Here is a 26,998-nt window from a genome sequence, read left to right as displayed (position 1 = left end):
CTCCAAATATGCTTGACTGGAGACAAAAAAAAACTCCTCCACAAGCAGTTACGGAAAGAGGAAATGCCGTTTAAACTAAAAATGCTTATAAATCATAAAGAGTAAAATCAACACAAACACCCCTGAAATTATTAAGGGAACCAGGCAAGATAAGGGCTTGAAGAAGTCCACAAATATCAGAACACACACTGGGAAGGACGCCAAACTCAGAGAGGAATGACAAGCTAGAGATATTTCCACGCTTTGTTTCCAGCACTGACTCATATGCATGTCCGTCCTTTTAACCAGTTCTCACAGCTGCAGCCCATGAAGAAGATCAAGACCCTTTCCTTCCCCCCATAGACCATGCCATTCCCGTCTCTCCCTTATCCTCTCCTCCATGCATGCCCTAGGATGGAGAGGGAATGGGCCTGGGTCTTCCTCTGACTGCCCAGCAGGCCTCTGCCCTCCCCCAGCCTCCTCCACAACCTCCGGAGCCACACTTCCACTCCCTGTCAGCTGTTCCTCCTCTCTCTCTGAGTCAGTCTCCAACAGAGGCATGACACTGTCAGAATCAAACTGCTGGAAATACTGCATTCTAGTTCAACGCCCCTGCTCAAGCAGGAAACTAGCCTTCAATACTGCATTCTAACCACTTTACCACTATGGTTCTTTATAGAAGTGCAAATGACAGACTCAATCATTCCTCTGTAGATCTGTACTGTTGCTCAGCTTGTTCATTTTTGTTGATGAACCTAAAATGTTCAATTCAATTCAAACTTCAGTTCCTCACATTCCTTCAGGCAGGTTACTGATGCTGGCTGAGCCTGTAGGCAGTTGCTCTTCAGCAACATTGGAACTTTGAGGGACTCCAGATTCCTAATCTTTGACTTAAAGAAAGGTATTTGAAAATGTTGGAGTACCAAGCACATCTACTTCCTTTCTACCACCAAAATACAGGTCTCGCTTCATTTCTTTCTGGGCTCTTTTCTCATAATTGTGTCTCTACCTCTATTCTTGTTTGAGGACTATTGTCAACTTCAAAACAACTACAGCCTAGGCCATATTTACATTTGCTTTGTTTCTTAGTTGCCACTCTTTGAGGTGAGGGGGGAGTTAGAAGAAACTGGAAAGCGGGACCTGAGTCCACTAGACAAAACATCCACCAGACGCAGCATATGAACCAAGGTCATAGCAACGAATATCTGCTGAGACCGAGAGGGAAGATCCCACTGGACTGATTGGTTTACGCAGAGGTGGTATTCAGCAAGTTCTGACCGGTTTTGGAGAACCGGTAGCGGAAATTTTGAGTAGTTCGGAGAACTGGCAAATATCACCTCTGACTGGAGATTTTATCGTATCCTTCCCCTGCCTTGCCCAAAGAACCGGTAGTAAAAAATGTTGAATCTCACCACTGGATTAACGTGACCCAAAACACTTGAGAGGGGTGGGAAGTTTCTATTCTTTTTATTACTCTGAAGCATGGGAATTACCCAGAGTTAGCTTCAACTTTCTAAGTGCCAACACAATGTACTCAATAAAAGGTCTTTCAAGCCTGAATGGAGCTTCTGAGTCCTGATTCATTTGGGATCGTTGCTTGGAAGCATGACAATTATATATGAACACTTATTGTGTATCACTCATGTCAGCCATATTTCTGAATTTCTCACATTCTTAACTTCCCTTACTTGACTTTCCAATGTTTCTTTCACAACACTGTTGCAAAGAATCATGTTGCACCTATCCTCAATTAAGCTGCTTTAAGAGCCAGGTAGGGTGATTGCATTCCAGAAAACAGAGAAAATGTACTCCAGTCCATGATGACAATTCCATATTTCCACATAGAACATAGAACACATGGAACCCACCTTACGTATCTGATATTAACACAGTTGAGAAAGTCCAGAAATATTTCCCAAGAAGAGTTATCCACTCCTCTACTCGTTGCAGAATACCTTATGCCACCAGACTTGAAATTCTAGAACTAGAAAACCTTGAATTACTCTGTCTTCGGTCCGATCTAAGTATGGTATATAAAATCATACATTGCAATGTCCTACCTGTCAATGAATACTTCAGCTTCAACCATAACAACACAAGAGCAAACAATAGATACAAACTCAAGGTTAATCGCACCAAACTTGATTGCAGGAAATATGACTTCAGCAACAGAGTGGTCAATGTCTGGAATACTCTGCCTGACTCTGTGGTTTTTTTCCCCAAACCCCAAAAACTTTAACCTTAGACTGTCTACTATTGACCTCAACCCTTCCCTAAGAGGTCTGTACGGAGCGTGCATAAGCTCAACAATGTGCCTACCGTCCCTGTCCTATTGTTTCTTTTATATTTTTTTATTTTTCTTATATGTATCCATGTATTCATAACTATGTTTTTACTTATACCTATTATCTTGTAAGCAATTGACAAATCAAATAAATAAATAAAATAAATAAATAAAACATAGAAAGTGGATGACTATTAAGTCCTGTGAGCAGCTGAAAAATAAACTATGAGAAAAAAAGATATCACTGTGACAACCAGGCTCCTCGGTTATCCCATGATTTAAAATGATGAAGCCTGTTTTAAAGCCATTGTGTCATTGGGAACACTGTGTGCAGCCTATTTCTACAAAAGCTGGCCATTATAGGAATGGTGAAATAGATGATTGAGTTACTTGGTTTACTTTTCCTCTTTTTTCTGCATTACGCCATTTTAGTCTGTAGATCTGACTATACAAACCGCCTACTTTTGTCTCTAAGCATTTTAGACTGAATGTCATCAATAAAATTTAAATAAATAGGCTTTATAAATGACGTGTATGATATGTAGAATATATATTTAATTTTTAAAAAGGTTAGCAACCCATTGCAGGGGGGGAAGTGAGTGTTAAAGAATTTTATTTAGAAATATAATATTCTCACATTCAAAGTAGACTTTGTCCTCCCCAAAATTCATTATCTTTTATGTTTTATTCATTTCGGTCTGGCTCCAACTTTGATGGCGTTCCAGAAGAGCCCGAAGATGTGACTTTGCCATCTGGCCTGGGAGTCAGTAAGGGGTTTTGAGAACATAAAATAGCTATGCGGTTCTTGAATGCTGTGCTCTCCAGGAGACTGTATTGTGTGGCTTTTAATTCTTTCATTGTTTTTAACATTTGTACAAATGGGCGTTTCTTTTTTTTTACATAATTCTTTGTTCTACTTGTAAGGCAACCTCCGTCACAAATGTGAAATGGTTGGTTATATAAATTGAATACACACTCACAAACGCCTATATTTTTTGTTTTCATTTGTAAAATGCAGCATTTAAGTTCGATAAATTTTTATGGTTGACCATATAGCCAAATGTTTAGAATAGATTTGGCCTTTTTGTCCACCTGTCAGGCCCCTTCTGAATGACCTGGGATAGGGCAGATGTGGTGGTTTGATCTTATCAAAGGTATAGTTGCACAGTGGAAGGGTTTCCAAGTGAAGCTGCCTATTGCAATCGACGAGTGGTGATTTTGTCAATGCCAGTGGTGTTCAAGTGGTATTCCAGATGTTTTGGGATTGCCCCAGGAGTGGGCTGCTGGGGGTTTACAGAGGTTTGGGAGAGCCCCTAGCTAAGATTCTGAGCAGTTTGGAGAACCCCCAAATCCCACTCCTGGCTGGCCCCACCCACCCTGCCCCACCCCTCCTAGGAGTCCCCACGTGGCCCGTTTTGGATGCAGGTAAGTTTCCAGCTTCCTGAGAACCTCTGGAGTGCAGGGAGGCTGTTTCCTCACTCTTAGAGGCTTGATGAAAATGTCCAGAGCCCAGGGAGAGCAAAAATGCCCCCTTCTGCCATGGTGCAGGAGCCAACTAAGCTACACCCACCATGGCCACGCCCACCCAGCAACTGGGCAGAGAACCCCTTGCTAAAATTTTTGAAGCCCACGCCTGGATTGCACCCAAGGTGCCTATTATGATTGGTACCATTTTTGCTTACTTTTGCCCCTTCTATTATTTGCAGGTCTGATTTTGGGTGTTGTTCTTTCCAGAACTGGTGTATTCTTTTCAGAAATCCTCTACTTGTTGGACTGGATTTGTAATAACATTATTTCTTTGTTTTCATTCTTTGTATATTTCCAATGGGTAAGCACCTTTTCTTCCAGTAGTCCTGCAATTGCTAGCCCTGATTTCTCAGCCAACAGACCTAAGTTCTCTATAGCCAGATGTCCAATAACTCCAATACCTAACTCAGTCCTATGACAACCTATCCAATATGGGTTTCTATAAATTATGTTTCACCAGTATATTATAATTAATTACATAGGTAGACTTTTATATCTGATTTGAAAAATCTAATATCTACATTATTAAACTTTTAAGTACCATCATTAATTTGCTAGTATCCCATTATGTAGTGTTTGCAACCTTCTTCCAATTGTATTTCTTTAAATTGTTTTTAATATCACTCCTTATTTTATATTGATGAAGCCCACTGGGGAAAAAAATTGCTTGGAAGGGAGATGATGGGTTATAAGCTTTATCAGAGGTCATGGCTGAATTCGTACATTTCTCTGGATGATAGGAGTAATAAAGAAGAGGGCACATTTTGGAAAGGATTGGAGAGATCAGATGGGAAAGATTGGGACTTCAGACGATCTCTAATTGATTGTTCATTGTGCCATGCTTATATTCGTGTCCAATGTGTCTGTGCTATTTACAGTGTGTGGAAGTTAGACTCATCATCTATGACCATCTAGATTAGGCAGAAAGAAATGAGAAATGGAAATAATGGATGGCGCCTTGAATTTGAATAGCTGGAAGATGGGGAAGAAAGCTTTGGATCATAGCAACTGGTGCTTTTTTTTTTTACCCAGAATGCACTGGGATGGAAGGATCCATGACTGCTTCCTTTATGAACAAGAGTGCAAATAGTCCTCAATTTACAACCACAACTGAGATCAAAATTTCCGTTGCTGAGCAAGATCATTGTTAAGTGAATTTTGCCTCATTTTACCACAGTTGTTAAATGTATCACTGAAGTTGTTAGTAACATCATTGTTAAATGAATCTGGCTTCCCCATTTTGACCTTCCCATTTTGACTTTGTCAAAAGGTCACAAAAAAAGGTGATCACCTGACCCCAGGACACTGCAACCATCATAAATATACGCCAGTTACCAAAGGTCTGAATTTTGATCAGATGACCATGGGGGATGCAGCAACAGTCATAAAGTGTGAAAAACCAGCCATTGGTCACTTTTTCAGTGCTCTTGTAATTTCAAACATGAAATTAAATGAATGGTTGTAAGACAAAGACTACCTATATTAGCAAAATAAATGTCAGCAACATACCAAGTTAACTACAGAGCGATCCTCCCAAGTATTTATCCAGAGGTGGGATTCAACCAGTGTTACTACCGGTTTGGTGACTACATTTTGCATGCGCATGCACACTTTGCACGCATGCGCGTGTAAAAAAAAACCTTAAGCTGTGCCGCCTGGACAGCTGAAAAGTACTACACAGGGGTACGCAGCAATTGAAAAGCCTCTTTTTTCCTGCTTTTTCAACCTCAGCTGTGCCATGCAAAGCAGCTGAGGTTGAAAAAGCAGGAAATAAAGGTCAGGTAAGAGCCCAGGTGGGAGGCTGGGCCAAACAGCAACAAACACAGACATACAGTTTGGTGTCTGCTGCTCTACAGAGCTACCGGTTCTATAGAACTGGGCAAAACCAGTAGCATCCCACCCCTCTATTTATCATCTAACATTCTAGGGAAAAATGGAATGGAGTAGTAGAAAGTAAGAAGTCAATTTTGAAATACAGAAAGTGTTCACTTTTTGACACAATCATTATAGGGTGGGGATTTATTTATTTTTCGTCATAGGGCGAAAATTCTTCCACTGAACCCAATAAAACTGAAATTAGATCAGAATTGTAGTTGGCAGAATTCTTTAATTCATTTATTATTTACAGTTCGCATATCCAATGTCTCAGGCTGGTTTACAATGAAAATAATAAAACAGTAATTTTGAAAATACGAAAAGTTGAGGAACTTTAATGTCAGAGGTCGGTTCTCATAATTTCAGAGGAGGTCCAAGTTATCAGTTGAGCCCATGTAACAAAGTGATGTCCTGTGTAATACTTCTAGAACAAGTGCAGTGTGGCTTTAGTTCCCCTGCTAGAATTGACAGAATAAAAATAAAGCAAACTCACTTACAGCATATTAAGAGTCAAAGCCAGAGGTTGTCAGCATGTCTTGTTATTTTCTTTCTTTCTTTTTTTTTTTTAGAAAGGTGCTGGGGTGATAATCTTAACCTAGGAAACCAAAGAGAAAACCAGACCCAGAAACACCCCAACTTCACAACTGCTCCTTCCAGAAGTTCTTCTAGAACCCGAAAATGTATCACTGTCTGGAATTATTATCTCCTACAATGAGAACCTCCTTTTTTTTTCCCCCAGCTTCAATTTATTGTCCCTCACCCAGTTCACTGCTCACTGCAGGCAGGCGTGATCATAATTTACTGATCACGGAGCCTCCTTTGGTCATTTGGGGATAATCCATCAATTAACTTGGCACGCAGAGAAATGATGTCATAGCTCCTACTCTAAAAGGAAGAATTTGGGCTCTTGGGGCATGAAAGGTGCATTATCTAATCCTGTCCCCATTTATTTTGAAAAATGGGGTTTCTAGCTTCCTTCAAAAGAAAAAAAAAAAAAGACTACAGTAAAAGACCTTGCTTCTCCGGAGCCCTTGTACTCTTCTTACGTGGTACTTCTCAAAGTAGTAAATTGCACATTAGCCCTGGGTACTTAATCACATCAGATTGAACAATTTGTACCGAATTAAGAGGAAAGTGTTTTCTGTATGTGGAGCCGGAGAAAGGGCATCCATGATAGATTTCAGTGGAAGGTGCCTGTGAGACATCTCCCGAATTGATAATCATGTACTTTGAAGAGGGGCCCAGACACAGTTGCTGCAATCCAATGTCAGGAGGGGAGACACTGCTAATCCAACTCTGTTAGCCGTTTCTTTTTCTTTTTTCTTTTCTTCTAGGCATTTGATATGTACTACAGAAGCAGAGATCGTGGCAATGAAGAAAGGGATTTATTTGTTTTATTTTATTTATTTATTTGTTTGTCAAAAATGTAAACGATAACAAGCATAAGTATGAACATAAGCAAGAATAAAGGGAGTAAGTACAGATCAATGGGGACAGTAAAACAGGGACGGTAGGCAAGCTGGTGTGCTTTCGCACACCCTCTTTAAGGATTTAAGAATGGGGTGAGGTCCATGGTAGACAGTTTGAGGCTTAACCTGTGAGGGGTTGAGTCAGGTAGGGTGTTCCAGGCATTGACCACTCTGTTGCTGAAGTCATATTTTTTGCAATTGAGTTTGCATTGTTTGTTTGCCTGTGTATTATTGTGATTGAAGCTGAAGTTAACAGTAGCTTCATTCTGCTGCTTACTTAAACCTAGGAGCCAGAAGTTTAGGTAGAATTTATTTCCGCTTGACGCTCCAGGAGAAGATTCAGATCCTATACATATGTGTTCCCCTCTTTCCCCATTGTTAATTTAAGTACAAATGTCACCTACAGTATTGCATGCTCCTGTTCAGATTGTAACCACATATGTTGAAGTACTTGCACCAATTGATCTCAAGGCTTTCTTTAGGCTTGGAACCACAAAAAAGTTACCACACACATACATACATACACAGAGAGACACAGAGGAAGGGAGGGAGGGAGGGAGGGAGGGAGGGTGAGAAAGAGGGAGGGAGGGTGAGAGAGAGACTAGAGTTCAGTACTCCATCAGAAATTAGAGCTGGGCACAAATGGTTTTTAAAAAAATTATCCACCCAACTTAAGGGGTAGATAGGTTGGTTGGATGGATGACCCTTCCAAAAGTCTTCTATGATGTCATAACATCTGGACATAACAGTTTTCCCTTATTAGGGGTAGTAAAATACTACTAGTGAAGTCTAGGGACTGTTTGCTGTTTTCCCAGTGGATTTAGTAGAAGCACAACAAACCAAGAAAGATGCCATTCCCTAAAGAGATAATTGTCTCATGAAGGACAGGACATTTACATGTGATTCTTAGCAACCTCATAATTCAGATGGTACAAAAATACCCTATTCCCTCCAAGGAAGTTCTCCAAAATTTGCATCTCCTTTGAAAACAAATTATTTTCCACAAGAGTTCATGAGAACAGGTGAAAGTAAGCTATAAGATATGTCTATGGAGATTCTCAGTCATCCAGATCATGGTTGTTCCAAAGATGCTTTTTCAAGAGGCAACTGGACTTTCTGGTTTTTCTTTGAAGACATTTCGCTTCTCATCCAAGAAGCTTCCAAGAAACATCCATGAAGCATCCATGAGCTAAAGAAGCTTCTTTGGTGAGAAGCGAAACATCTTCAAAGAAAAACCAAAAAGTCCAGCTGCCTCTTGAAAAAACACCTTCCGGACAAACTGTAAGGACAATCTGCTCTATACAACAAGCAACTCCTTCAGTTGCAAAACCTGTGCCACACAATATAAAGGAATGTTCATTCAGCAGATATAAACCTTGGACACAGAGAGGTTTTTCTGTAGTTTTTCAAATGTAGGTGTAAATTGAAATTGAAATGTAGGTGTAAATTGAATTGACTGAAATGATGTATTATTGTCCCTGCCCCCCCCCAAAAAATCATTGAAAAGGAAAACTGAGGTTTTAAAATGGACAGATGTAGGTAATCTCCTTTGGTAATTTGGACACCAAAGAGCCCTGACAAAGATATGCAGTGACTTTTCAGAAAGGTTTTGTTTTTCATTTTTCTATAACTCACTGCATGTTCTGATGTGGGACTCTATCTAATGTCTCCCTCTGGGTTTATAGCCTATGGTCCAAATTATACTTGTAAAACACTAGCTATTTGATACAAAATGGAATGAAAACACTAGCTCTGGGGTCCAATTCTGTTTTAAACCATCCAATTCTTATAGTTTGGTTTTGCTTTAATATATATTGGCCTCCCCCTTTATTTTTATATTGCAATGGCCATTTGCTTAAAAAAAACTGGATTGTTCACTTTTTTTAAAATCATAAAACTATCTGCACCTGCTACCTCAGCTATAAAAATGTGGTTTCAAATTTGAAGCAATAAAATTCTGCAATTAACTTAAGGCATACTATTCCAGTTGTAGCCTAAATTCACACAGTGTCCATAATGCCCACGCTGATTGGTTGCTGTTGTTGTTTTCATTTATTTATAAAGTACATTTGGCATCAGGGAATTTCCCCAAATGTGTTGAATTTCCCTCATTTATTCACATTATCTTGTATCAGATTAATTTGAGGATCTTTAAATAAAATTGAGGAGCCTCATTGGAGCAGTGGTTAGAGTGCAGTACTGCAAGCTACCTCTGCAGCCAGCTGCCTACAATTTGGCAGTTCAAATCCCACCAGGCTGAAGGTTGACTCAGCCTTCCATCCTTCCGAGGTGGGTAAAATGAGGACCCAGATTGTTGGGGGCGATAGGCTGACTCTTGTAAACCGCTTAGAGTGGGCTGTAAAGCACTATAAAGCGGTATATAAGACTAAGTGCTGAGTTCTATTGCTATCTTAAGGAGAACCAGGTTTTGATTTCCTTAATACAGCTACCCTGTGTTTTATTTTAAAAGTATAACAATAAAAGGAGTTAAGGACAATCAAATAGAATAGATGGATGTTTAATGGGTAATAACAACAACAATAACAGTAATAATAACAGTAATAACAACAATAACAATAATAACAATAACAATAACAATAACAATAATGGTATATATAGACTTACAACAGTTCACTTAGTGAGTGTTCAAAATTGCAACAGCACTGAAAAATGTGTCTTATGACCGCTTTTCACAATTACGACTGTTGTAGCATCCCCATGATCAAAATTCAGACGCTTGGTAACTGATTCATATTTATGGCCATTGCTGTGTCCCAAAATCATATGATCTCTTTTGCAACCTTTAGACAAGTAAAGTCAATGGGAAGTCACTTAACAACGGCAGCAAGAAAAGTCCTAAATAGGGCAAAACTCATTTAACTAGTGTTTCATTTAACAACAGAAATTTTGGGCTCGATTGTGATCTAGTACTACCTGCATAGATGGAATCTTTTATGGGAATATTAAGAACACTTAAGAGGAAATATAATTGTTGTGCCATGGTGAAATCTCAGGGGTAAATCTGTGATGGTTTTATGTGAACTACAAACCATAAGACAGTGATGGCTAACTTTTTCGTTGTTGTGTGCTAAAAGTGCACGCATGCACATGCGTGCGTGCCTGCACCCATAATGCAATATGCATATGAGCCACCCCACCTGCCTGCGCATGCGCGTGTCTCCCTGTGCACACCATGCGCCTCTGTGCATGTGCAGCAGATACCCAACAATCAGCTGGCTGTCGGGAGGCACACGCACATGCTCAGTGCATCTCTTCCAGGTGACGGCTCGTGTGCCGGCAGAAATTACTCTGCATGCTACTTCCGGCAAGTGTGCCATAGGTTCGCCATCATGGCCATAAGAATTAAGAAGTTCATTCTACCAATATGGGATATGGCTTCAGTCCCTTCAAGAACCCCCAGACAAAAAGGCATCCCAAATGCATTGGTCAAATCGAATGTAACAGTATCCCACCTGTTGCCACTGGCATCAAAGAGAAGACTCTAACTCTGCACACAAGTTCTAGTCTCAATACATCTACTATATACCAAGCTATTGATAATAGAAAGAAAGCACCGGTTAAGGCTAATAGTAATATAGCCTATCATGGCATGCTGGTCTTGTGAAACTTGCTTTCCTGTTTCTCATGCCCTGATCCAGAGATCTGTGCACCAACAAGAGATTTCTCTCAGCAATCTCTTGCTTCCTTGTCTAGATCTGTATCGCCATAATGTTCTGCTCCTTTGAGCAACTTGAAGTGGACAGTGTTGTTGGCTTGTGCAAGCCTTGACATGTGATAGACTGAATCAAATCCATTAATTTCAATTACGTCCTTACAGGTGTGGATGCCAGCAGCATCGATCCCAGCACCGAGCAGCCTGCAGAACAGAACAAACTGATACGTGAGGCTCAGCAGGGAGAACAGCCTGCTATTAATGCAAATCATACCTTGGCATTCTTCGGTAGCCTCCCATTTGCAAAAGCAAAGATTTTATCAGGCAACTCAGTGATCCAGCTAGAGGAGTGTTTTAGCATTTCAAAAGCCAGTTTGGTCTAGACGCTGGGCTAGAAACCAGGAGAGTATGAGTTCTAGTGCCTGAGTAGGTGACTGAGCCACTTCCTCTCTCTTAACCCAACTCACCTCACAGGGTTGTTGTGGGGAAATAGAAGAAGCATTAGGTATGTTTGCTGTCTTGAGTTATTTACACAAATAATAAATGTGGGATTTTTTAAAAAATCTAATAAATAAATAATGCCAGTGTGATATACATGGATTCCAATTAAGAGCAAATTACATGTTATAGAGTTAACTGAGTAAAGACCAAAAAAAAAAAAAAAAACACCAAACTTTAACAGCAGAAAAAAATTGTGTAGGCTCAAGTCCGCTATACTCAATACTTTCAATTCACTTCATCTCAAAAGGAAATCAAAACAACTACAGGGAGTGGAGAGTAACCCCCCAATACTTTTCAGTGCTGCAAACAGGCAAGGAATATATCAAACCTCGTACACAAATATCCCAGGCATACACTCAAAACACTGAGACAAAAATGGGATTGCTTCCTTCTGCCACAATGCAACGCATCCTTCTGCATCGCTAAGCTCTGTAAACAGAGCTGTTTACATAGGCTCACTCTAGAATTATGAAAGCTTGTCATCTGAAGTACGGCTAACAGGCAGGATCTACGCCTCCTTCTGTCATCCACTGAATACGAACAGCATCCTCAAAGTTACCAACTGCATATAATAAACAGAATAAGCAAGACATTGGTGAAAAAGCATCCACCCACTGGCTGATAATCTTTCTCAAGAGAGGACTAATGGTTTGAGAAAACATGGGTTAGCCTTGAAAAAGCAAAAAGTTGTGGTTTGGTGTTAATTCCTTATTTAACTATAACAGAGAGAGTCAGAAGTCAATGCTTCTTTTTCTTTTTATCTTTTGTCACCTCTCTTTTCCCTTTCCTTTTCCACTGCTTTCCTATCTGCTTTGTATTTTTTTTTATTTTATATTACTTTATAACTCAATAAAAATGTTAACGATAAAAGAGAAAATATGGGCTAGCTAGTTCAAAGGGCTTTTGGAGCTCCATGGTTTTGTTTTCACACTTCTGTTGTTCAGAAAACTCTTGAAGATGTGATTATTCTGCCAAATCTAGGGGATAGATTGATTGGGCCACCTTTGTTTTGCTTTGTTTCAGTTCATTTTGGTTTGAACCATGTTGGTTGGGTTTTGGTACTTCGTTTTTCAGGTTAGTTGCATTTTATTTGCTGGGTTTGGGTTATATAAGCCACCCAGGCTCCTTTGGGAACCTTATAACTAAATTAAACCAGATCACCTAAATGAAGCTATCAGAGTCTTGCCCCGGTGTGTGGTGGCTGTGAGGATCTGGATGGGGATGAATTGTTTCCAACCCAACCTCATCAAGGCCAAGTGGCTGTGGATGTTGGAGTCAGGCAGATCTGGGCATATTCCATTTTTAACTATGGATAGGATAGGATTTCCCCATTCAAGAGTAGTCTGCCAGCTGGGTGGGGGGTGGTCTTCCTGGACTGCAGCTACTGCTGGATGAGCAGGTGGCGGCTGTGGCCTGTAAGACCTTTGCACAACTTCACATGATGCACCAGTTGCATCTTTTCCTATACTGGGAGGTCCTCCAGACAAATTTTCTTGTCTTAGCCACCTCATGGCTAACATGTGAACCTAACCAATTACTGCATGATGCTCTACATGGGGCTACTCTCAAGGACCACCCAAAAGCTTCAACTAGTCCAGTCCTGACCAATTCAGTTGGACAAAGTTGGCATGTTCCAGGCTCCTTCCATTAAGCCATGTCATCTGTCAGGACCCTGGAAGCATGTCTCCTTTGTCCTGGCCCCTGCCAACCTGGAATGTGTTTCCCCTAACATCTGCATCCCTTCTTCTATGATGATATTCTGGGAATTTTAAAGACCTATTCTCCCTTTTGGGGTGTATGATATGTTTGTTGTTGCTATCTGGTTTATTGTCCTACGATTCAATTTTCAACTGCATTTTGTTATGATAGACTGGGGGTGATTTTTAAATAAACCTCTGAGAATTTAAAAACACGGAGAGGTGGAAAACATCTAGCAAATAAACAGATGAATAAGAGCTTATCCATTTGACCATATAGTCACAACATGAGACAAAATTATAAAAATTGTCAAATATCTGACCTATCATTGAATATATCTGAAGGATCAGTGCTTTCTAGAGATATCTTAATTGTATCTCCATATAGACTAACTGGGATCACAGGGAGTTGTAGTGCATCAACCCCAGTATAATCCCAGCCTCATTACCCTTGAGTTTCAGGAATCCAGAACTGGGTTCACACATCACAACAAGTCATAATAGAGTTTGCTTCATTTTTGACTTAACATGTGATCCAACCTATTTGAGCTTACTCAACAAACAAGGTTAATCATACCTTGAGGTGATATGAACCACCTCAAGGTTTGGGTTTTCCTTTAAAAAGGAAAAGTAGACTAGGAGAGGACTTGTTTTGAAATTTTTCCCCCTCCCCCTACAAAAAATCTCTCCACTGGTGTCCAGAGCTAGATAGAACACTGTCTAATTTAAGACTGCCTATTATGTATATTTTAAATGGAAAAACAAGGAAATGGAACATGTTCACTTCCTTGTGTTCCTTATAATATGTTTTATTGAACTCAAGGAAGACACTATGTACATTTATTTCCAAACAAGCAAACACAACAAGCCAAGTCTTAGATCCTGGAGGATTATGCAATTCTGCTTCAAGTTTTCAGCAAGACAGGAAACAGGTAACTTACTTGCTGGATTTCTACACAAAAGCAGACTAAGGATCAGGAAAACAGCCATCAAAGAAGAGGTTTCCAACATATTGCATCGCTGTACACTTTTCTGATTTGCAAACCTTCTTATACAGGAAGTCCTTGACTTACGGCCACAACTGAGCCCAAAATGCCTACAGTCAAGCAAGACAGTCGCTAAATGAGTTTTGTTCCATTTTGTGCCCTTTTTTTGGTTCGCAGTTGTTCAGTGAATCCAGTGGTGGGATTCAAAAATTTTTACTACCAGTTCTGTGGGTGTGGCTTGGTGGGCTTGGGTTGGGTTGGTGGGCATGGGTTGGTGGGTGTGGCAAGGGAAGGATACTGTAAAATCCCCATTCTCTCCCCATTCCCTCCCCACCCCACTAACCTGCTTTCCAGCTCTGTTCTCCTGTGCAGGGCAACGAAAGAAGACCCAGCCAATCAGCTGTGACTCAGGAGGCAGAGAATAGATGGGGGTGGGGCCAGTCAGAGGTGATATTCTGAACTACTCCAAATTTTTGCTACCGGTTCTCCAAGCTACTCAAAATTTTCACTACCAGTTCTCCAGAACTGGTCAGAACCTGCTGAATACCACCTCTGACTGAATCCCTGCAGTTATTAAGTTAGTAAGTGAATCTGGCTTCTCCATTTACTTTGATTGTCAAAAGAAGATAGGGGACTACAACCACATGGCAGCTACTAAGCCCCTGGATTTTGATCACATAACCACAGGCAGTACTGTGACAGTGTTAACTGTGCAAAAGGGTCATAAGTCATGCTTTCCAGTGCTATTGTAACTTTGAACAGTTTCTAAACAAATGGTTGCAAGCCAAGGCCTACCTGTATTGCAATCTATATACATTGCAAATTGCAATGGGAATCTTTGGTTCTACTATGTAGTCTAACATCCCTATGAATGCAAAAGCCAAGGGTTGGGATTTCCTTGGCATTTTGGCAACCCTAACTGTTGGACCTCTAGATACTCCTCGCCATTTTTATTAGAATATAACTGCTGCCTTTCTTGAAAGGGCAACATCCCAATGCGTTGATAAGATAGTATGTCTGTTCCTATTCCAAATTGGACTGAACCAAAGGGGGCCCTTGCAGACTTCCAGACATCATCATTTCAAGGCTAACAAACCCTTGGATCGACTTCCAGTCAGTCCATCTGGATAATTCTCCCATTCTTTTCTCCCTGCGTGTTAGCTCATTGAATTTCTTACGGCATGTATCACTTCCCCTTCCAATTCCTGCAGCATAATTTCCCCCATGCATCATTGTCAAAAAGTAATTTCACAACATGAACAGTTACACTCCACTAACTTCTAAGCAAAGGGACTTACGTTATACTTTGAATTACAATGCAAGCCAGTGCCTGAATTCATTTAGATATCAGCTCAATGAATGAGTTTGTTTGTCAGCGCTGCCTGTGAAACAATGAGAGCTTTGAATGCCGTAATAATTCAGAAAGAAGTTTACATGGTACATCAAATTATCCAAGAGGAAAGGAAACATGGTAACATACAGATAGGCAAATTGACTATGTTATGTTTTAAAAGGAAATTTCTCTATCCTGCCAGCTACATGTGTATGTTCTGGTAGGAGTTCCACTCTCATTGGTTCCCCCAAAAAAATTCTTACAGTTATTCTGGAGCATTAAAATAGGAATGAGCTAGTAGTGATATCACAGTAATCATACAACAATAATTACCTAATAATACAAGCTCAGGTTGCCATATTTTTGCAAGCACTGTACTCGTATCTTTGCAGAAGCTTGTACAGTAGCTAAGAATTTTCCTCATAATTTCCACCACTATCAAATCTATACAATTGATTTTTTTTTCCTATCTAAACAGTTGGAACAAACTACTACTGCTTTTTGGTTGTTAGCTGGTACACAATCAACAAAAAGAGACCAAAATAGTTTTATTTTGAGGAAAAAGCAGAGTTGGATGGGGCTATTTAATCCAAACAAGATTAAATTCTTGTCATTTTGAATATATACATATACATATACATATACATATACATATACATATACATATACATATACACATACACATACACATACATACATACATACATACATACATACATACATACATACATACATACATACATGGTGGGATTCAAAAAAATTTAACTACCAGTTCTGTGGGCATGGCTTGGTGGGCAGGGTGTGGCTTGGTGGGCATGGCAGGGGAAGGATACTGTAAAATCCCCTTTCTCTCCCCATCCCACTAACCTGCTTTCCAGCTCCATTCTCCTGTGCAGGGCAACAAAAGAAGACCCATCTGATCAGCTAGGACTTCGGAGGTAGAGAATAGATGGGGACCGGGCCAGTCAGAGGTGGTATTTGCTGGTTCTCCATAGGATAACAAAGAAGATATACAAGATGGGCAGCATACAAGTCTAATAAATAAACATTCAATGTTAGAATAAGAAAGTTCTTCCAAAACTACTATCTTGGATTACAGATATGTGTTTATTTTACATTTAAGATGCCAGGAAAGACTGATGAATATTATTTCATGTGATCAAGGTTTAATTATTTTACCCAAAATTGGACTGGTTAAATGATACTTTTACATAATTTAACACGGTTGTGCGCAGGTGTGTTTTTTTTCCTTCTCTCCCCCTTTTTTTGCATAAGAAAAGTGTTTAAAATGTTCAAGCAATCATTAAAACCATTTCAAAAATCCTGTGAGTTGGCAGAGTGGTGATGTATTGTCTAGGGAATAAATGTAAAAAAAAGAGGGGGGAGGAGACTGGACTACACATTGTCCATTGACTGGTCTAATGCAAATTTCTCAGTTCTCTTTTGTACTGCAAAGAATATATTTTGTACCATCTCTTACCTGAAAGAAAAGTGGCATGTGGTTTTTAATGTACTACTAAAAGTGTTCGGTTAAGTTAGCAGATTAGCAAAAATGTATTTCAGCAGAGAAAGAATGAAAGAAAAAGGAACAGGTACCGACCTGAATTTTCACAGTGTATCATTTGTGTTTTTTCTCTCATTCCTTTATCTAATGCAGCTGGTGCTATGGAATTTGAAGCATGAACCTTTAAAGAAGAGATTGACCTCATCCTGGGTTCAATCATGTCATATCAGTTCTCCTCTCTGATCAGTGGTGGGATTCAATTTTTTTTACTAACAGTTCTGTGGGCATGGCTTGGTGGGCGTGGCAGGGGAAGGATACTGTAAAATCTCCAGGCAGAGGTGGGATTTGCCAGTTCTCCAAACTACTCAAAATTTCCGCCACTGGTTCTCCAGAACTGGTCAGAACCTGCTGAATACCACCTCTGTCTCTGATGTTCTAGACATCATCCGTAGGGGCAATAATACATGACCTGTACACAAAACAAAACCAGCACAAATAACCAGGGGTGGGATTAAATTTTTTAACAACCGGTTCTGTGGGTGTGGCTTAGGTGGTGGGTGTGGCTTAGGTGGTCATGTAACTGGGTGGGCATGGCTTGGTGGTCATGTTATTGGCTGGGCGTGGCCAACTCAATATCACTCACATCGAGGCACCCATCTCCTCGCCTGGCCTCTCATGACTGTGAGGATGCTGCAACAGTCATAAGTGTGAAAAATGGTCATAAGTCACTTTTTTCAGTGCCATTGTAACTTTGAATGGTCACTCCACACAAGCAAAGTACCAGCAAAGGAGGGGAAAACAACTCCAGAGAAGTTCCTGAGACAGGAAGTCTAGTCCTGCCAAGAATGTAATAAGGGTCAACGGAGAGGCAGTTTCTGTAAGCAACACCAGAATGTTTCCTTCCTGCCTTCCTTACAGGATTAGGCCAGTAATTTTTTCTAACAACCGGTTCTCCAAACTGCTTAGAATGTTAACAACTGGTTCTAGCGAATAGGTGCAAACTGGTAGAATCTCACCCCCCTGCAAATAACAATAGAAGTTAGACTTATACACTTCTTCACAGTGTTTTATAGCCCTCTCTAAGTGGTTTACAGAGTCAGCATATTGCCCACAACAATCTGGGTTCTCATTTTACCCACCTTGGAAGGATAGAAGGCCGAGTCAACCTTGAGCCTGGTGAGATGTGAACTGCCAAACTGCTGACAGCTGGCAGTCAGCAGAAGTAGCCTGCAAGTACTGCATTCTAAACACTGTATCACCATGGCTCATAGGATAGGGCTAGGAAAAATCACAAATGCCCCAAAGTTGTCCAAAGTCTAATCAACATTATTTCCATTTTTCTCAATGGAAATGATGTTGAAGAAGCAGTGGTGCATAACATTTACCACATTGATTTATCCCACATGGAATTGTCTGCAGCGAGTTGTCCCACAGCAAGTTGGCCACAGTGAGTTGGCCATGGCAATATGGCTACAGCAAGTTGGCCACAATGAGATGGCAAGTTGTCCCAATGGCAAGTTGTCCCATTCAATTAGTTTCACTGGTCCCAGATGAGGTGACCAAGCAAATAATCACAAGGCAGTGTTGCTCTATAATATACTGCACATTTGCACAAAGGCTGTGCCATTTCTGTGCTGCAGATGTTCAATCTCCGTTCTGTGTGCATCTGACAGCTACATCTCCCCATCAGAAGGTTTTCCACTATGTGCATTCCAAGGAAAGGGGAGGAGAGAGATAGTTTTTAAACCTTGTCAACAATGGGTGGGATTTTGATATTTATTAAGGCAGGACTTCCCCCTGGTTCCATTTGTTACATAGACCTGGCTTTTACCTAAGTAGAAGTTGGCAAAATCATAACGGTTTAAAGACTGACTGCTTCAAAGGCATTACAAAGGAAACACATGGCACCTCTGAACCAGCCCCGTTATTTTCCAACCTAAGCAACACGGTCAGATGAACAGCAATGGGTACCATAGTAGCTGTAAATTATCTGTTAATTTAGAGCAACAGAGACTTTTGCAGTAAAAAGTCTTGCACAGAACAGTGGCATTTTGGCAGCCCACAAATCCTACGCTGTATTCCTCTGATGATGATGAAGCTCATTTCTTTAACTTAGGTGACCGGAGAAGAAATGTACAAAAACAAGCATGTGTACCTTTTCCTTCCTTGTATTGACTTCAGACAGTTATAATTTACTAAGCAACCTACACGGCTCCACCAGACAGAATCTATGTCTATGGCTTTCCATTACCGCTCAGCTGAGAAAGTATCTTAGGTATGCCAAATGTATATATGTAGAGCAATCAATAGAGGGAATAAGGGGACAGTGGGAATGGAAAAGAGGAGGAACAACTTAAATTGAAAGTCAGATAGAAGGGTACCCAGAAAGTAAGTTGATTAAATACTCAGCGGTGGGTAGTATTTCTAATCGGGTCTGTTCAGGTGTTTACAACCTCTTCTGTATTAGCCTCATCTGACCCGAGCCTGATTTAATTGCTTAGCAAATGTAATTTTATTAAAGAGATAAAGATATAGCCAGTGCTAATAAGCTGCCTTTGGAATATAAAGAGCCTTTCACGATTGGATTTTTAGTTAGCTTGTTGCTCTTTCTTTAGAGACTAATTGATTTTCTTGACATCTCTTTAGCCTGGCAAACTGCCTGCCTAAGTACTTTATCTGACCTTCGGGCAGCCTGCCAGCTCTTCATCCAATATCTACAATGGGTATGTTGTAGCAGCTCTTTCAACTCTGATAACAGCTAATGTACCAGAGTTGTCAAGGCACGAAGTCGATCACATTTCTATCATCTTGCCTATCCAAACCACCTTTTGGAGGGTTGGGAAAAGGGAGCTTTCGCTGTTTGTAGACATTTTTGCTCAGAGTAAACAAACGCAGAGAGACAGCATCTTTCCAAAGCACAGCAAAAAAAAAAAAAAAATCACCCGTTTCGCCGAAGAATGACATGGAATTTGTCACTTGGGATGAATTACTCAAACTATTCCATGCGGACTACAGGCTGACTAAGATCTACATAAACTCTAGAAAGAATGCAGAGAGGAACAACAAAGAGGGCCTAAATGAAGAATGGTTGCAGGAATTGGGTGTGTCTAGTCTGATGAAAAAAAGGACTAGGGGATGATATGATAGCAGTGTTCTAATATCTAGGGGGTTGCCACAGAGAAGAGGTGGCCAAGGTATTCTTCAAAGTACTAGAAGGCAGGAAAAGAAACAATGGGTGGAAATTAATCAAGGACAGAACCAACTTAGAAATAAGAAGAAATCTTATTTTGTATTTTACATATCCTTGCATTTCATAAATATCCTAAAATTATACCAATTTGGTCTCGTGTGCATCAAATGAGCTAATTTTGAGTTACCTCTGGACGAATGAAGACCCTTTGTTGTTCTCTTAAATGTACTTAAACTGGAAGCTTTGAGCTTCCAGTTTTCAGGGGGAGCCCCACATCCAGTATATTAGGAAGGGAGGAAAGCATTTTGCAATAGGGCATGAAATGATATGATGGAACACTAATGCTTCTTTAAAACCAATGGGAGTGGACACCAGTTTTTTTTTCCTCTGAAAGATTGTGGATGTGCATTTGATTCAACTGAATGAATTACTCGGGGATAAGGGGGAGCAGCATTCCCTCCAAAGGGATTGGAGCTACCGTAGAGGTAGCGATTGTGAAAAAAGAAAGCAAAGCTTCAAATCCAATAGAGAAATAAAGGAATTCTCATGCCTACTTAACTCCTCTTTCAAAATATTAATTCAACCAGCCATATGATTGAGAGATCGAGGTAATATTTTCTCTGGCTGTGTCATTTGTTCAGCAGGAGTCTGAAGGAGTCCTGCTAATCTCAACATCATTTTGCCACCTATCTAAGCTTTTGAAAAAGGATGCCGTGGGTTGCTCTGCTTCCATCCCTGGAATTGTTTCAGCCATGTTTAACAAATATGAATGCACACCTGCAGATGGAAATGGGCATACTTGCCTCCCATTGAATGAAGATGTTAGCCCCTTCCTCAGCACTGCAATTTCTAAATGGATTGTAAATTATTTTATCCTGGCATATTAATACAAGAAACAATTCAGGTTCCACTTCTTTGGAACTTCTTACAATTCTGTTGGATTCTGTGCTTCTCCGGATGCATTCAACACTCCACTTCATGTTCCTCTTTTCTCTGAATTCTGCTATATTCTCCCTCTCCCCCCTCCCTCTCCATCTCTCTCTCCCTCTCCTCTCTCTCCCCCTCTCTCTCTGACAAACACCTCTCTCTCCCCCCTCTCCCCTCTCTCTCCCCCTCTCCCCCTCTCCCTCTCTCTCCCCGCTCTCTCTGACAAACACAAACACCTCTCTCCCCTCTCTCCCCTCTCCCCTCTCTCTCCCCGCTCTCTCTGACAAACACAAACATCTCTCTCTCTCTCTCTCTCTCTCTCTCTCTCTCGCACACACACAAAAAACACAAACACACACACACACACACACTTACATGTATACTTGATTATGCAGCTCTAAGGGGAAAAACGTTTTATGCCCATCAGTTGTTTAGATTTAATAGTCTAATATGGATAAGTCTCCAACTGAAATCTCTTTGGCCTCATGGAAAGGCTGCAGCAATGCCTCAGACAGAAGCAGAGAGAGAAGACGCCTCCCAGACTATTTGGCAGAAGCCCAGAAAACCATCAGCAAACAGATCGTCTTTGCGAACCTTCTACGGAAGTAAAGGGAAAGCTTTGATTTGACTAAGACTAGCTGAGGTCCTCGTTTAGAATCTAAATGCATCTGACAGCAGAGGTAAAAGAGAAAACAAAGTGGAAGCACCGATCCGTAAAGGATCCTACATCTGCTTCTGAATATGCAGGCTTTGCTTTGAGGCTCAGTCTCTTGAAAGAAATCTCTCTTAAAATGGCTCCACGGAAGCCACCTGCTTTGGAAAAGATAAGGATTTTGACCTTTCAGAATATTTTACTTATTGAGGGAGGGAGGGAGGCTCCTTGTATAACTTTTTTCCTCTGTGATGTGATAGCTTTTTATATGAAACTGGAGAGTTGGTTTCCATCTAAGAAACGGAAGAGAAATGACTGGAAGGCTCAAATGGCCCCTTTTTCATAACCAATATGTCACATAAAAACATCTGCACAGAAGCAAAAGTCATTTTTTTTCTAATGGCTGGAACTTGACAAAAGGTACACCTACTCATCACCTTGACTTTAAAGTGAAATCTTTCCTACCTGAAACTGAATAGGCTATCCCACATCATCCAAACTCTTGTGTGTCACATGCAAAGGAGAAGGCAAAAACCAGATGTGAAATATAAGAGGAATATGTTGGATAGAAAGAACCACAAGAAAGAGGGACTGAAGTAAATCCCTCTTGACATTCCTAGTGCCAGCTTCCAAACAATAACCAGAGGGTGTTGTCATGCTCTAGCTTGAATTCTAAGTGTGCTTGCTTTAGGATTATGATAGAGTGAATGTGACTTACTTCTGAGAAAACTGCAGTGAGAAATAATATATACCCTCCACCCCGATATCAGAGGTGACTTCAGTTCTCCAGTTGATGGTTAGATGCTGAGGCTTCTAACTGCAAGGAGAGAGGGATTCTTTCTCCAACCTCAAATGTGGAATACATGAATTGTCACATATGTTCAGTGTGGGAGGCATTGGACAGCTCTATTTTCATTTCATTCCACCAGGCTCACGGTTGGCCTCTGCATTCTGAGTACTGAAGGATGGCCTGGCCTTTGTCCCAGCCACCCTCATTAAGAACTGCCTATCAGCAACTCATCTACCTTCGATAAGAATTTGACTGTCGATGGTCTTATCAACGTTTCACAAACGGCCTGGGAGGTCTCCCTTCTTAAGAAATTTGTTTGAAGTGAAGCTGCCTCTGACCAGCCTTGTCCTCAGGAAAATGTCAACAAATGTGCTACTGGAATCCTCATCACCTTAGTCATATATGGGTAATATTAATTTCAGATGTAGTGAAAAGCTACCCTGAAAGCATTTGTAGGCATTTCTTTTTCCTCTTTCAATCATATCAATACACATAATAATGATTACATACTTTACCTGCAGAACTTGTCAATGACAGATAAAGATAACACAAGCGTAAAAGATGTTCATCGGCCATACTGGTGAATCAACACTTTGCTGAATCACAGAGTAAGCACAGTTTTAAGAGAGAAAACTGCTTCATGAACAGGTGATTCCTTTTAAAGTTAGTTAAATGTATGGATAACCATCAAAGCCTTCATTTCCAAACCAGCTAATGAACCTGGTCAAACTAGTGGCATTAGAAGCTCTTGGCAATGCATGCTTTAAGCCAGGGGTTTCCAAAACCTGGCAACTTTTAAGACTTGTGGACTTCGACTCCCAGAATTCTCCAGCAAGCATGGCTGGCAGAGGAATTCTGGGAGCTGAAGTCCAGAAGTCTTAAAGTTGCCACATTTGGAAGCCCCTACTTTAAGCACTTGCATCTACTTGCAGAAGGAAGTGGGTCCTGCAATCTTCGATTAAAACTACTATTGTCAAATGAGCCACAATTCATATGGGAAAACTGACAGCTCACTAGGGGCATCTGGTTTCATGAACAAATCCAAAGCGAGTCCATCCCTTTCCCATCAGGCACCTACCTCCAATATCCCTTTGAATGTTCCAGGTTTTATTCAATGTGTAGTAGAGAAACTGATAAGCATCCTTTCTGGTCCAGCTTCTGGTTGGGTTTAGGATGATGAGTTCTGACTGCATGCTGGTTTATCTCAAAATGTGTGTTCGGTCATAGAGAGGCCAGGTGAGCAGGTAACTTTCACCAGTAGCATAACTATATTTTAATAGGTGTTTCCCAAAAGTAACTGGATCATTTCTGTGACTGGGGTATCATTGAAATCAGTAAAAGCAGGAGAGAATGCAAGATAGTTGATAAAGGAATTTCTCTCCCCCTCCAATCCATTAGCATAAAGCTAAGCATTTTTTTTAAATTTATTTTGCAGACGATAGGTAGTCCTCAACTAACAGCAGTTCATTTAGTGACCATTCAAAGTTACAAAGGCACTGAAAAAAAGTGATTTATGATCATTTTTTACACTTACAACCATTGCAACATCCTGATGGTCACATGATCAAAATTCTGACACTTAGCACCTGACTCTTATTTATGACGGTTGCTGTATACTCCTTCACGAAGGCTTCCTGCCTTCATAGAGCTGATGGTGCAATGTGGCTCAAGACAGGGAGCCAGCAAGTAGGAGTAGATTCTATGCAACCTCTTATGATCCTCATTGTGTCATAATAGGGGGGATAGGGTAGAATAAAAGGCAAATGGATATGTAAGTCTCTTAGAAGTTTAATTTTGTTTACTCTTTATTTTTACATGTACACAGAGGAAAAGTTTACCAATCATTTATTTACATGTAGCTCATAGATTGGATTTTCATTGCTGGCACATCTTTATCAGAATTTTTTAAAATCCTTTTTTTTCCCCATAGGGAGGCAATTGACCAGTGAAGAGAAAGCCAGAGTTCCACCACACCACTTTATAAAAACAAGACCAACTACGGGCTTTTTAGATAGATCCTGGTGGCTGCTCCCAAAAAATTGAGGGGTGTTTCAAGAAGTCAATCTGGGAGACAACAGCAAAAGAAAGCAAGAGGAAGTGCGATTGGCTAAGTCACAGGTGTCAATCTTGCTGCGTCACGTTGCGTGACGTTTTGCGTCACATGACTTTTGTGACCTTTTTACCATTCACTGAGCTGAGCTGGGCGTGGCCTGCCTGTGATACATCCGGTCCATGGGCCTCCAGTTTGACACCCCTGAGTGGTAGCCTGCTTTTGTAATGTTAGTTGTACTCTGCTAACATCTGATATTGTTCCAGTAGAGCAGAGCTGCTGTGGACTCCCGTCTCCCCTCAGCCTGCGAAAGTCTCACAGTCAACACGGTTGCACCTTTAAATAGGCAAAGGGAAAATCTTATAGATATTTCAGACCTAAGGAAGAAAAAAAATGGGAAAAAAATCAATACAGGTAGTCCTCACTTACCAATTGCCCCAAAGTTATAACAGGGCTATCTCTCAGTCACATGATCATCATTACATTCAGTACTTGTGTCTACTCTGGTTGTTTTTCCTCTCCACACCCCAACTTGCAAAGCAGAGAGATGGCCGGCACAAGGGAAGGAGGAGGAGGAGGGAGAAGAAAGAGGTGAAAGAGGCCTGGTCCTTCCCTCATGCTGGCCACTCTGTTGCCTGTTTGTCCATTGCAGCGCAGCACTTAGGATCCACTTTGATAGCAGTGTGTGTGTGTGTGTGTGTGTGTGTGTGTGTGTGTGATTCAACAACCAGTTTACTTGAACTGGTGCGAGCCGGCTGAATCCCACTACTTGTAATAGTATCTTTTTCATTAAGCATCTTTACTATTTAGATGCTTCTATACTATGTCTTTACTAGAGAGGTTACTGGCATCCTCCATGTTACAAAATATTTACCTTGTCTGCCAAGCAAAGCTATCTTCTTGAAGTCTTTCTTCTGTCTTTTCCCTGCCAAGGTTTCCTTGTGCAATTAGCGGAGATGAAGCAGATGAAGTTTTATTCTGTGTTTTAATTATTCTCTTTTATTTTTTTCCACAACGAAATAAAATTCCTATCGTTTCTTCCCACCCCCACCCCACCCTCCCCAACCTTAATACTTCCCTGCTTACCTTTTTTCTCAACAGGAAACACTTTCTGGGAGACAATATGCATATTTAAACAATGAGAGGCAAGCAGGAGGTCTCATGAGGCCAAAGAAGAGCAACTTCTGAAATGATCACAATTATTCCATTATTGCAAGACAAATAGCCTTGTTTACTATCCAAACTCTGGCTTCCTTCCTCTTCCTTTATACACTGGTAACTTGAGTCTGCCACACATTTGTATTGATTCCTGTTTTATTTTATTATTTTTAACACTACAAAAGTGGATAGTGGAGAGATCTTGTTTCTGGGGCAGCCTTCCAAAATTACTTAAGCAGAAAAACATTGCATATTAAATCTTAAGAACATTTTGTTATTACTTTTAAGGAGCCCTGTTTTTTTTAACTTATCACTGTTTGTAATTTCAGTTCAAAAAAAAAGTATGTAGCTTTAAGATGTAGAGTCAGATATATTCCTACATCTCTTTTATTTCACTAGTACAGATGGACAAGGGGACAAATTAAAAAGATGGGGTTCCGAGTTCTTGGAAAACTATGCTCTGATCAATTTGGGGAAACTTTCTCAAACTCCTCATGAACTATATCAATTCTACCATAGAGAGTTAAATAATATGTTTTCTCCCAATTTTGCTATTCCTCCAATGAGATGGAAAATTGGAGTCAACCATGAAGAACAGAATGCAGAAGAGGAACTAAAAAGTGCAGTTGCTCATTTCTCTTTTTATCATCATAAAATAATGGTCAGCAGCATGAATGGGTAAATTCATGGAGCACTGGCCTTCATCCATGAAGCATAACTTCATTTAGCAAAATTTGGGTGGCAAATTATCACTGGATTAACTAAATGGATGAACTGAAATGAAGATACCTGAATCACAAGAACTCCCCAAAAGAAATCCTGCTGTAACCCACTTTGGTTACCCCATTGTATGGCTGGCCTATCTGACTCAGCTCTCAACCATTCAACCCAATTCTTTCAAAAGGGCTGTTCGACTGTCAGTCATGAAACTGATCTCAGTGATATCAAGCCAGGCATTGTAATTCAGCAGTGGCAGTTAAACTTCAAGTCTAAACCCAAAGGATCGGCCTTGATCTAAACCCAAAGTCATTCTGGGGATGTCCTGAAATTAGACCTGAAACCTTTCCATGCAAAGCATGAATTCTAAACTTCATGGAACGTAAACCATTTAGGCTAACTGCATGATTGTGAATGTTAAGTCAAGAAATAAGAAGCAAATTTACTATACTTCAGGGCTTCTAGAGTCTATGCTGTGTGGATCCTAGACCAAATAGTCATTGAACAAAGGTATGTGTGTATGACTTCACATATCTCCAAGCACCCCCATTATGTTTCTTTCTGCACAGAACCATAAAAGCATATAAAAGAATTACTTCTATATTTGCCAAATTATGATAAGCAGCAGACTAGCAAATGTATCCAAGTTGTAGATGCCTGAGACTTATGTTACCTTTTTGGAGGAA

General features: G+C 40.5%; 2 long non-coding RNA genes across 2 annotated transcripts in view; both read right to left on the bottom strand.

Annotated features, from left to right (window-relative positions):
• Positions 1-23,706, bottom strand: part of LOC148133168 (uncharacterized) — a 59,334-nt gene extending 35,628 nt beyond the window's left edge. Inside the window, exon 1 of the long non-coding RNA XR_015746545.1 lies at positions 23,466-23,706. This is a non-coding gene — a long non-coding RNA (uncharacterized LOC148133168). The remainder of the gene's footprint in view (positions 1-23,465) is intronic.
• A 530-nt stretch (positions 23,707-24,236) lies between these two features.
• LOC148133167 (uncharacterized) lies at positions 24,237-25,801 on the bottom strand. The gene is made up of 3 exons (XR_015747161.1): positions 25,524-25,801; positions 25,312-25,375; positions 24,237-24,814 (listed from the first exon to the last, which is right to left on the bottom strand). It is a non-coding gene; the product is annotated as an uncharacterized LOC148133167 (long non-coding RNA).
• Between the last annotated feature and the right edge of the window lie 1,197 nt (positions 25,802-26,998).

The sequence above is a fragment of the Notechis scutatus genome, chromosome 1, assembly GCF_049901735.1.
Source record: "Notechis scutatus isolate UNSWTSFEM ecotype Mainland chromosome 1, rNotScu1.2, whole genome shotgun sequence".
NCBI classification, from domain to species: domain Eukaryota; kingdom Metazoa; phylum Chordata; class Lepidosauria; order Squamata; family Elapidae; genus Notechis; species Notechis scutatus.
This window is presented reverse-complemented; position numbering and strand designations above follow the sequence as displayed.